The 9,314-nt window shown below is 44.3% G+C and overlaps 1 non-coding gene across 1 annotated transcript; it reads right to left on the reverse strand.

Moving 5' to 3' along the window:
• Positions 1-422: 422 nt before the first annotated feature.
• Positions 423-529, reverse strand: LOC126929968 (U6 spliceosomal RNA). The gene has a single exon (XR_007717394.1). It is a non-coding gene; the product is annotated as a U6 spliceosomal RNA (small nuclear RNA).
• Between the last annotated feature and the right edge of the window lie 8,785 nt (positions 530-9,314).

The following is a 9,314-nucleotide window of genomic DNA, read 5'->3' on the forward strand; positions in this document are numbered from 1 at the left end:
TGTAGAGACAGGGTCTCACTATGTTGTCCCAGCTGCTCTCGAACTCCTAGGCTCAAGTGATCCTCTTGCCTTAGCCTCCCAAAGTGTGTGATTACAGGTGTGAGCCACCACACCTAGTCCAGCCATTCTGTATTGTTCTTCTGTGCTCTCTTAATGCTTAACCATGTCTTTTATTTAAATAATTCCAGGAACTGGCCTTAGGAGGTCCAGAATATCAGACCAAGGTTGAGAGTGTCCCATCTCAGGAAAGAATGCTGAAGAATTGATTTACAGCCTTGTTGCCTCCAGCGAGACCACCAGGTGGCCCATTACTCAACATAACCATTGCAACCAGATAATGCTGACCTGCATACCCTACCTCTCAGAGCTTTGCCCCGCCCTGCCTGCATATCTACCCGATATTTATTTTTATAATTTTTAATTAAAATATGCATGGCTTCATGAATTTGCATGCCATCCTTGCGCAGGGGTCATGCTAATCTTCTCTGTAGCATTCCAATTTTAGTATATATGCTGCCGAAGCAAGCACTAAGTGTGATGTTTCATAGTCCCCTGAAACAGGAAATATTTACTTACTGCTTAACTTACTTGCTATTATCTGTAGGGTCACGACAGGAAACAGAAGGCGCACTCCCACTTGAGTAATTTGAAGGTAATCTAATAAATCATTAACTTAGTTATAATGGCGTGGGCAGGGTGTAGGAAAATTACAACGGTTAGCATAAGACGGTGAGGCTACGACAAAGGGAGGCAGTGGTTACCAGGACTTGGACAAGAGGGCTATGTACACCAGACACTACGGCCTTCGGTTGAAGGCCACCGCCAGCCTTGGTTAAGTCCGCAGGGGTGGGGCTGGGGTGTTGTGGGAATAAAGACCCCAACTTCCATCTTCTCCCGCTTTCCACATCCCACTGCTGCTTCCTAATGGCTGATCCCAGTCAGAAACCAGAGGGCAGGGAAGTGTGTGGATGAAGTCACGAGGCTAGTTTCCTGAGGCTCAGACAGGCGAATAGGGAATTGGGAAGGAAAAATGGAAGATCTCTCTCATATTCATTTAGGCAAAATGAAACAACTGAACTTCAGAATGCTGCCTTGTGTGTGACTTTGGGCATGTGTGTTTACCTGGCCTGTTTCATCATCTGTAAAATGCTGGATAAGTTTCTCTACCACGTAGAGTTATTGTAGAGACATATGTGGAGTTGCCTAGCACCCCGTATCAGTTAGCTATCATTGTCGCTAACCCCCAAAACTGAGTAGCACACAACACTAAGTTTTTCCTTTTCACATTTCTGCAGGTTGGCTGATCTCAGCTGGGTTCTGCTTCGAGCTGGTGGCCAAGGCTAACAGGCGGCTCTAGCCAGCTTGTCTCTTGTCCTCTTGGACCAGTGGGCTGGCTGAGGTGTGTTATTCTCATGGAGACAGCTGGGATGCAGGAGAGCAAGCCCAGTTGTGCAACTGTGTCTTAAGGCTTTAGCTGTGTTGTATTAATTTTTCTGGAGCTTTGGTAACAAAATACCACAACCTTGGTGGCCTAAAATATTTTCAAAGTCATGGCAAAAACCGCAATTACATTTGCACCAACCTAATAACACAAATTTATTGTCTTATGGTCCTGAAGATCAAAAGTCAGAAATGGGTTTCATTGGGCCAGTCGAGGGAGGGAGGCAGGGGCCCAGTCAGGGAGTCGGCAGGGCTGCGCTCCCTTAGGAAGAATCCGTTTCCTTGTTCCGTGGCTCCCTCCATCTTCAGAGCTGACAGTAGAGCATCTCCAATCTACTGTTGCTTCCATTTTTACACCAACTTTTTCTGATTTTTGACTTTCCAGCCTCCCTATTTATAAGGACCTTTGTGATTACACTGGGCCTAGCCAGATAATTGCATCTCTAGAACGTTATTTAATTACATCTGCAAAGTGTCTTTTACAATGTTGTTACATATTCACAGGTTCTGGAGATTGAGCCTACCCCTTCTGGGGGGCAGGGGAGGGCATCATTCAGCCTACCAAATAGATCATGCCTGCTAAATTCCATTGGCCAACATCAAGAGAGGGAAGTACTCATAAATGCAGAATGGGGAGATAGTAAATATTTCTGACAGTAATGTCATCTACCACACATCTGGTACGTTTTTTTGTTTTTTTGTTTCTTTTTTTTTTGAGACAGAGTCTTGCTCTGTCGCCCAGGCTTGAGTGCAGTGGTATGATCTCGGCTCACCGCAACCTCCGCCTCCTGGGCTCAAGTGATCCTCCTGCCTCAGCCTCTGGAGTAGCTGGGATTACAGGAGCCTGCCACCGTGCCCAGCTAATTTTTGTGTTTTTAGTAGAGATGGGATTTTGCCATGTTGGCCAGGCCGGTCTTGAACTCCTGACCTCAAGTGATCTGCCCGCCTCGGCCTCCCAATCACAGGGATTACAGGTGCAAGCCACCGTGCCCAGCCAAAGTTTTTAATAAACGCTTACTGAATATAAGTTGGACTATGATGACTCATGGTGCTATACTTTTCGAGGGCTTCCTGAAAAACTTCCTGAAAACACCAGTGAGCACTGATCATCTTATGATCACAGCCACACTGTTGTCTGGGCTTGAGTTACTGCTGGGTCTGCAAGCAATGGTCAAGGTGGATGAAAACTATAATTTAAGGTCTTTATTTACTCATTCCATTTATAGTGCTGTTGTATACTCCAGAATCACATTGAAAGTTAGGCTCTGAATTTTCCTTCTTCTTCTACTCACTACTCCAAGCAAGATGACACATTATCTGCTTTAAACCTTCTGAAGGTGCGGAAAAGAGGCTGCAGGATTTTAGAGAAACAGTTTCCTTTTAATCCTCTTATCCCTTTGCCAGAAACGGCCCAGAAGTCAGCTGAGGAAGCATTTATCAAGGCAGGGAAGTCATGTACCGCTCTGCTTTGAGCAGGTTGGAGCAAACCTGGAGTGCTTTGTCTGCCAGTGGACACCACTCTGTGAGTGGCACTCACAAATGAAGAGTGCAGGAAGACAACATATGGTTAGGAGATTCAAAACTGTGGTACTGACTGAGGCAGGGTTGGAAGGGTTTCGGCTTGGAGAAGAGAGGACCTTCAGATGACCAGAAGGTAACATGATTTGTGTGGCTAGAGGGAGAATCAGGCAATATTTTCCTAGCTCTGTCCACTGAAAAGGCCTAATGACCAAACAAGTGGCAATGAACTTGCTTATTGCCCGGACTGGTTGCTAAACACCATTTCCAACAAAACCAGGGCTCCTTGGAGAAATGGCTGATTTCAGATCTGGACTGAAAATGTACAACATGAGCCTGGAAATCTTACCATACCAGGAAGCGAGGAAACTGACAAGATTAGAATTGCTTCAAAAGGACTCAGGAGGCAAATTGAGTTGAGTCCCACTGACTGAAGACAGAATTAGGTGACACTGATTAGAAGGCCAGGCACAGTGGCCCACATCTGTGATCCCAACATTTTGGGAGGCGGAGGTAGGTAGATTGCTTGAGCTCAGGAGTTCAAAAACAGCCTGGGCAACATAGCGAAACTCCATCCCTACAAAAAATACAAAAATTAGCCAGGCGTGGTGGCATGTGCCTATAGTCCCAGCTACTTGGGAGGCTGAGGTGGGAGGATGGCTTGACCCCGGGAGGTTGAGGCTGCAGTAAGCCATGATCACGCCAGCGTATTCCAGCCTAAGTGACAAAGAAAGACCCTAACTCAAAAAAGAAAAAATAAAAAGGTAGCATTGATAAGGCGAGCTGCCATGGATTGAAATAACTGTTTAAAGCCACAGTCCATGGTTTAATGTATCCAGGCATAAATAATCAATGGTTGCCATTATGACAAAAAAGACATCCAGATGGGGTCTTGCTAAGTTACCCAGGCTGGTCTTGAACTCCTGGCCTTCAACTCCTTGAACTCCTCCCACTTTGGCTTCCTGTAAGTGTGGGACACCGCCCCCACTCCTATGTAGTTTTCTTTTTTTTTTTTTTGAGACAGAGTCTTGCTCTGTTGCCCAGGTTGGAGTGCTGAGGCGCGATCTCGGCTCGCTGCAGCCTCCACCTCCAGGGCCCAGGTGATCCTCCACTTCAGCCTCCCAAGTACCTGGGACTACAGGGACCTGCCACCATGCCTGGCTAATTTTTCTATTTTTTGTAGAAGCAGCGTCTCCCTATGTTGCCCAGGCTGGTCTTGAACTCCTGGGCTCAAGTCATCTGCCTACCTCAGCCTCCCAAAAGCGCTGGGATTACAGGCATGAGCCATGGTGTCCAGTCCCCAAGAAGTTTTGAAAAAAAAAATTAAGGTGGTGATGCACACACTGACAGCCCAGACTCACGGGCAGAATATATGCATGTAACAAACCTGCATTTGCACATTCTATTCAAAATTTTTTAAAAATTGGAATTTGATAAAACTGCTAGAATAGTGGGTCTTCAATTTTAGTATGTGCCAGGACCACCTAAGGGGCTTTTAAAAACACCTATGGCTGCGTTCTACTCAGTTTTATTTTTTAAATATTTATTTGAGACAGAGTATCACTCTGTCCCCATATTGGAGCATGATCTTGGCTCACTGCAGCCTCTACCTCCTGGGTTCAAGATTCTCCTGCCTCAATCTCCCAAGTAGTTGGGATTACAGGTGTGTGCCATCATGCCCGGGTAATTTTTGTATTTTTAGTAGAGATGGGGTTTCACCATGTTGGTCAGGCTGGTCTTGAACTCCTGACCTCAGGTGATCTGCCCGCCTCAGCCTTCCAAAGTGCTGGGATTGTAGGTGTGAGCCACTGCAACTGGCCCAGTTTTGTTTATTAAAAAAAAAATATTGGCCAGGTGCGGTGGCTCACCCTGGTGATCCTAGCACTTTGGGAGGCTGAGGCGGGAGGATTACCTGAGGTCTGGCATTCGAGACCAGCCTGGCCAACATGGTGAAACCCTGTCTCTACTAAAAATACAAAAATTAGCCAGGTGTAGTGGCACACGCCTGTAATCCCAACTACCTAGGAGGCTGAGGCAGGAGAATTGCTTGAGCCCAGGAGACAAGAGGTTGCAGTGAGCCAAGATTGTGCCACTGCACTCCAGCCTGGCCGACAGTGCGAGACTCTATCTTAAAAAAAAAAAAAAAAAAAAAAAAAAATTGTTGTGGGTACATAGTAGGTGTATATATCCATGGAGTAAATGAGATACTTTGATATAGGCATGCAATGTGTAATAATCGCAACATGGAATATGGGGTCTTCATTATCTAAAGCACTTTTTGTATGTTATTTTTATTTTTTCTTTTTAATTACCCACAGTACAGATATACCCTCAAGCATTTATCCTTAATGTTACAAACAATCCAGTTATAGTCTTTATTTTAAAATGTACAATTAAATTACACACTATAATCACCCTGTGTGCTATCACAAACTACGTTTTCTTTTTTTTTGGATCCATTAACCATCCCCACTTACCCCTCACCCCCCTACTACCCTCCCAGCCTCTCATAACCATCCTTTTACTATTTCTATGAGTTCCATTGTTTTGATTTTTAGCTCCCACAACTAAGCGAGAACATGCGAGGTTTGTCTTTCTGTGCCTGACTCTATCCAGAGTTTTTGATTCAGAGTCTGGGGTGAAGACTGAAGTTGTATTTCTAACATCTAAATCCGAGATGATTTTGATGCTGCTGGTTGGGAACCGCATTTTTTTTTTTAAGACAGGGTCTCGCTCTGTCACCCAGGCTACAGTGCAGTGGCATGATCGACTCACTGCAGCCTTAACCTCCTGGGCTCAAGTGATCCTCCTACCTCAGCCTCCTGAGTAGATGGGACCACAGGTGGGCAGCATCATGTCTGGCTAACTTATAATTTTTTTGTAGAGATGGGGTCTCACTATGTTGCCGAAGCTGGTCTCAAACTCCTGGGCTCAACTGATCCTCCCAGAGTGTTGGAATTACAGGCGTGAGTCACTGTGCCTTGGCAAAACCACACTTCTTGCTGGGCGCAGTGGCTCATGCCTGTAATCCCAGCACTGTGGGAGGCCAAGGCGGGAGGATCGCTTGAGGTCAGGAGTTTGAGACCAGCCTGGGCAACATGGTGAAACACCATCTCTACCAAAAATACAAAAAATTAGCTGGGCATTGTGGCAGCTACTCAGGAGGCTGAGGTGGGAGGATCACTTGAGCCCAGGAGGCGGAGGTTGCAGTGAGCTGCGATTGTACCACTGCAACTCCAACCTGGGTGATAAGAGAGAGAACCCTTCTCAAAAAAAAGAAAACCGCTTCTCTAGGTCTATTAATTTACAGGAAATGCAGCATACAGAAGAATACACTTAATGATGCCACGAGATCGCAATCAGCAAAATCAAGACTGGGAAACTCTCCAGGACAAAGACAGCTTCTCCAATAAATATATTGAAGGGAACACAAAGAGAGACTTTAGATTTAAAGAGAGTTTAGATGTCTTTAAAGAGGTATATAGTGAATCTACAGATAAAATGTCTAGGATTTCCTTCAAAATTATTTGGGAGAAGTAGTAGACAGGTATATATTGTTAAAGCCAGTGGAGCACAAGGGCGGTTCATTCTACTATTCTTACTGGTGTTTGGAGACAGTCTCGCTCTGTTGCTCAGGCTGGAGTACAGTGGCGTGGTCTTGGCTCACTGCAACCTCCCCTCCCAGGTTCAAGCGATTATTTTGCCTTGTTCTCCAAGCTAGTGGGGATTACAGGCCTGCGCCACCACACCAGGCTGATTTTTGTATTATTAGTAGAGATGGGGTTTCACCACATTGGCCAGGCTGGTCTCCAACTCCGGATCTCAAGTGATCTGCCCGCCCTGGCCACCTTTACAGGCATGAACCATCGCTCCTGGAGAGTTTAGTTCTATTTTAGAATGTTTTCCTAAATGCAGTTACTATTTAATGAGTGACTGTGCCAAATGCTTTGATATTAGTATTTACTTTTCATATTAGTAGGTCTTGTTTTATAGATGAGGGTGCAACTTATTTGCCTCCCAATCTTTTTGGACCTGGGCTAGGGGACTCGCTCTCCTGCTTTCAGCAGTAATGGGGGTTCAATCTGATGCCATCAAACCTTTGCCTTCAGAAGCTCTTAATCTCCAAATTGACTCCCTCCTAAAGACAAAAATAAAAAACCACCTTCTTTAAACCTTACCTTTAAAACATAGTCTACTCCCTTAGCTGGGTGTGGTAGTGCACACTCGTCTCAGCAATTTGGGAGACTGAGGTGGGAGCATCGCTTGAGCCCATGATTGCACCACTGCACTCCAGCCTGGGTAACAGAGTGAGACTCCATCTCTTCAAAAACAGAAAACCTAAAGAAAACCCATATAGTGTACACGGACCCCACCACCCCTCCAAAGCAATTCCTTTATGGTAGAAGGCCAGGCGAGGTGGCTCACACCTGTAGTCCCAGCATTTTGGGAGGCTAAGGCGGGCGGATCACCTGAGGTCAGGAGTACAAGACCAGCCTGATCAACATGGAAAAACCCTGTCTCTACTAAAAAAATAGAAAATTAGCCGGGTGTGGTGGCGCATGCCTGTCATCCCAGCTACTCGGGAGGTAGAGGCAGATGAATAGCTTGAACCCAGGAGGCAGAGGCTGCAGTGAGCTGAGATTGCACCATTGCTCTCCAGCCTGAGTTAACAAGAGTCAAACTCTGCCTCAAAAAAAAAAAAAAAAAAAGTTTATTTTGTAGGTTTTCCCCTCATCTTGGATTTGTCTCGTTTCTACATGACAGCACTTTGGGCAGGAATATCACAAAAATGAGACTCTGTCCTCGATGTATTATATATGTCCAGTGATCCATCTTAATAACCTGAATCACTATAAAGTCATTTTTAAAAATAATTTTGAGAGGGGGTTAACTGGAACCTATATTAACTACTTCTTAAAAAGATGAAGACAAAGCCTGAGGATGCATTGGAAATTAGGAGACTCAAGAGCCATGACAACAAAATGCCACCAATGAATCTTGGACCAAGAGGAAAAACGTTAAGGGACATTATGGGACAACTGATGAAATTTCAGTATGAACTGTGTATCAGACAACAGTATTTTATCAACATTAATTTCCTGATTTTGATAATTCTGTAGAAGATAATGTTCCTGTTCCTAGAAAACATTTTTAAAATTTTATTGTTTTTTAGACAGGGTTTCACTCTGTTGCCCAGGCTGCAGTGCCATGGTGTGATCTTGGCTAACTGCAACCTCCACCTCCCGGGTTCAAGCGATTCTCCTGCCCGTCTCTCAGTCTCCTGGTAGTAGGACTGCAGGCACGCACCACCATACCTGGCTAATTTTTGTATTTTTGGTAGAAACAGGGTTTCACCATGTTGGCCAGGCTGGTCTCGAACTCCTGAGCTCAGGTGATCCTCCTGTCTTGGCCTCCCAAAGTGCTGGGATTACAGGCATGAGCCACCACACCCACTCTTCCAATTTTTGAACCATGATTCCTTTCTATTCAAAAGCTACAAAAAGTTAATGACTGTGTTAAGTGCTATACTAGGGGCCATCTGCAGGATTGCTCTAAGATAACAAGGCATATGTAAACAAACTATTTAGGATCTAGGAAGATCAATTGCACAATTGCACTGACTTTCAGTAAACAGATACATACATGTTCGGGATACTAATATATTCAAAATGTGGTCACTGAGGAAACTTAAAGATTAGCATATAAATTTGTAATTACTACACTAGGTGCTCTATTCCAAGAACTCTAAATGTTGAATCCTGAAAGTAATTTTTAAATTCATGCTGATACACAAGTCAAAGGATTATTCATACTGTTGGTTCTGAAAAAAAATTTATCATACATTCATTCAACGGTAACCAGTCAGCCACTGTAAGCCGATCTCTGTATTAGCATATATTAAAACAAACTGCAGACTCAGGGCATGAACACTGAAAACTTAAAAGGTCATTTTTATATAACCATAGAAATCTCTGAGCAGATACAAGTACTGTCAACAGTAGCTGCATTAATAAGCAGATTCCAAGGTATGGTCCAACCATGTATATTTGTAAATAAAATTGTATTTGTTATGGTACTCTCTTGTACTGTTCATATTCTTGACTTTTAGTCTTCACATCCCATGCCATGTTTTATTTCTATTGTTTCAAGGACGACACTGAAGCACAGTGATTAATGACTTGCCCAAGATAAACCATATACTAAACCCCAAACTCACGTTTCTGGGGAAGTGAAAACAAGATCCTGTTCTCATACTCAAGATAGGAATGGCTTTCCCAATGCCAACTCCAATTCAAAAAACCATTTGTTAAGAATCTGGTCCTAAGTGGGCATATGCAATAAACTCAAAACAAGTC

The sequence above is a fragment of the Macaca thibetana genome, chromosome 10 (genome assembly GCF_024542745.1).
Source record: "Macaca thibetana thibetana isolate TM-01 chromosome 10, ASM2454274v1, whole genome shotgun sequence".
NCBI lineage: Eukaryota > Metazoa > Chordata > Mammalia > Primates > Cercopithecidae > Macaca > Macaca thibetana.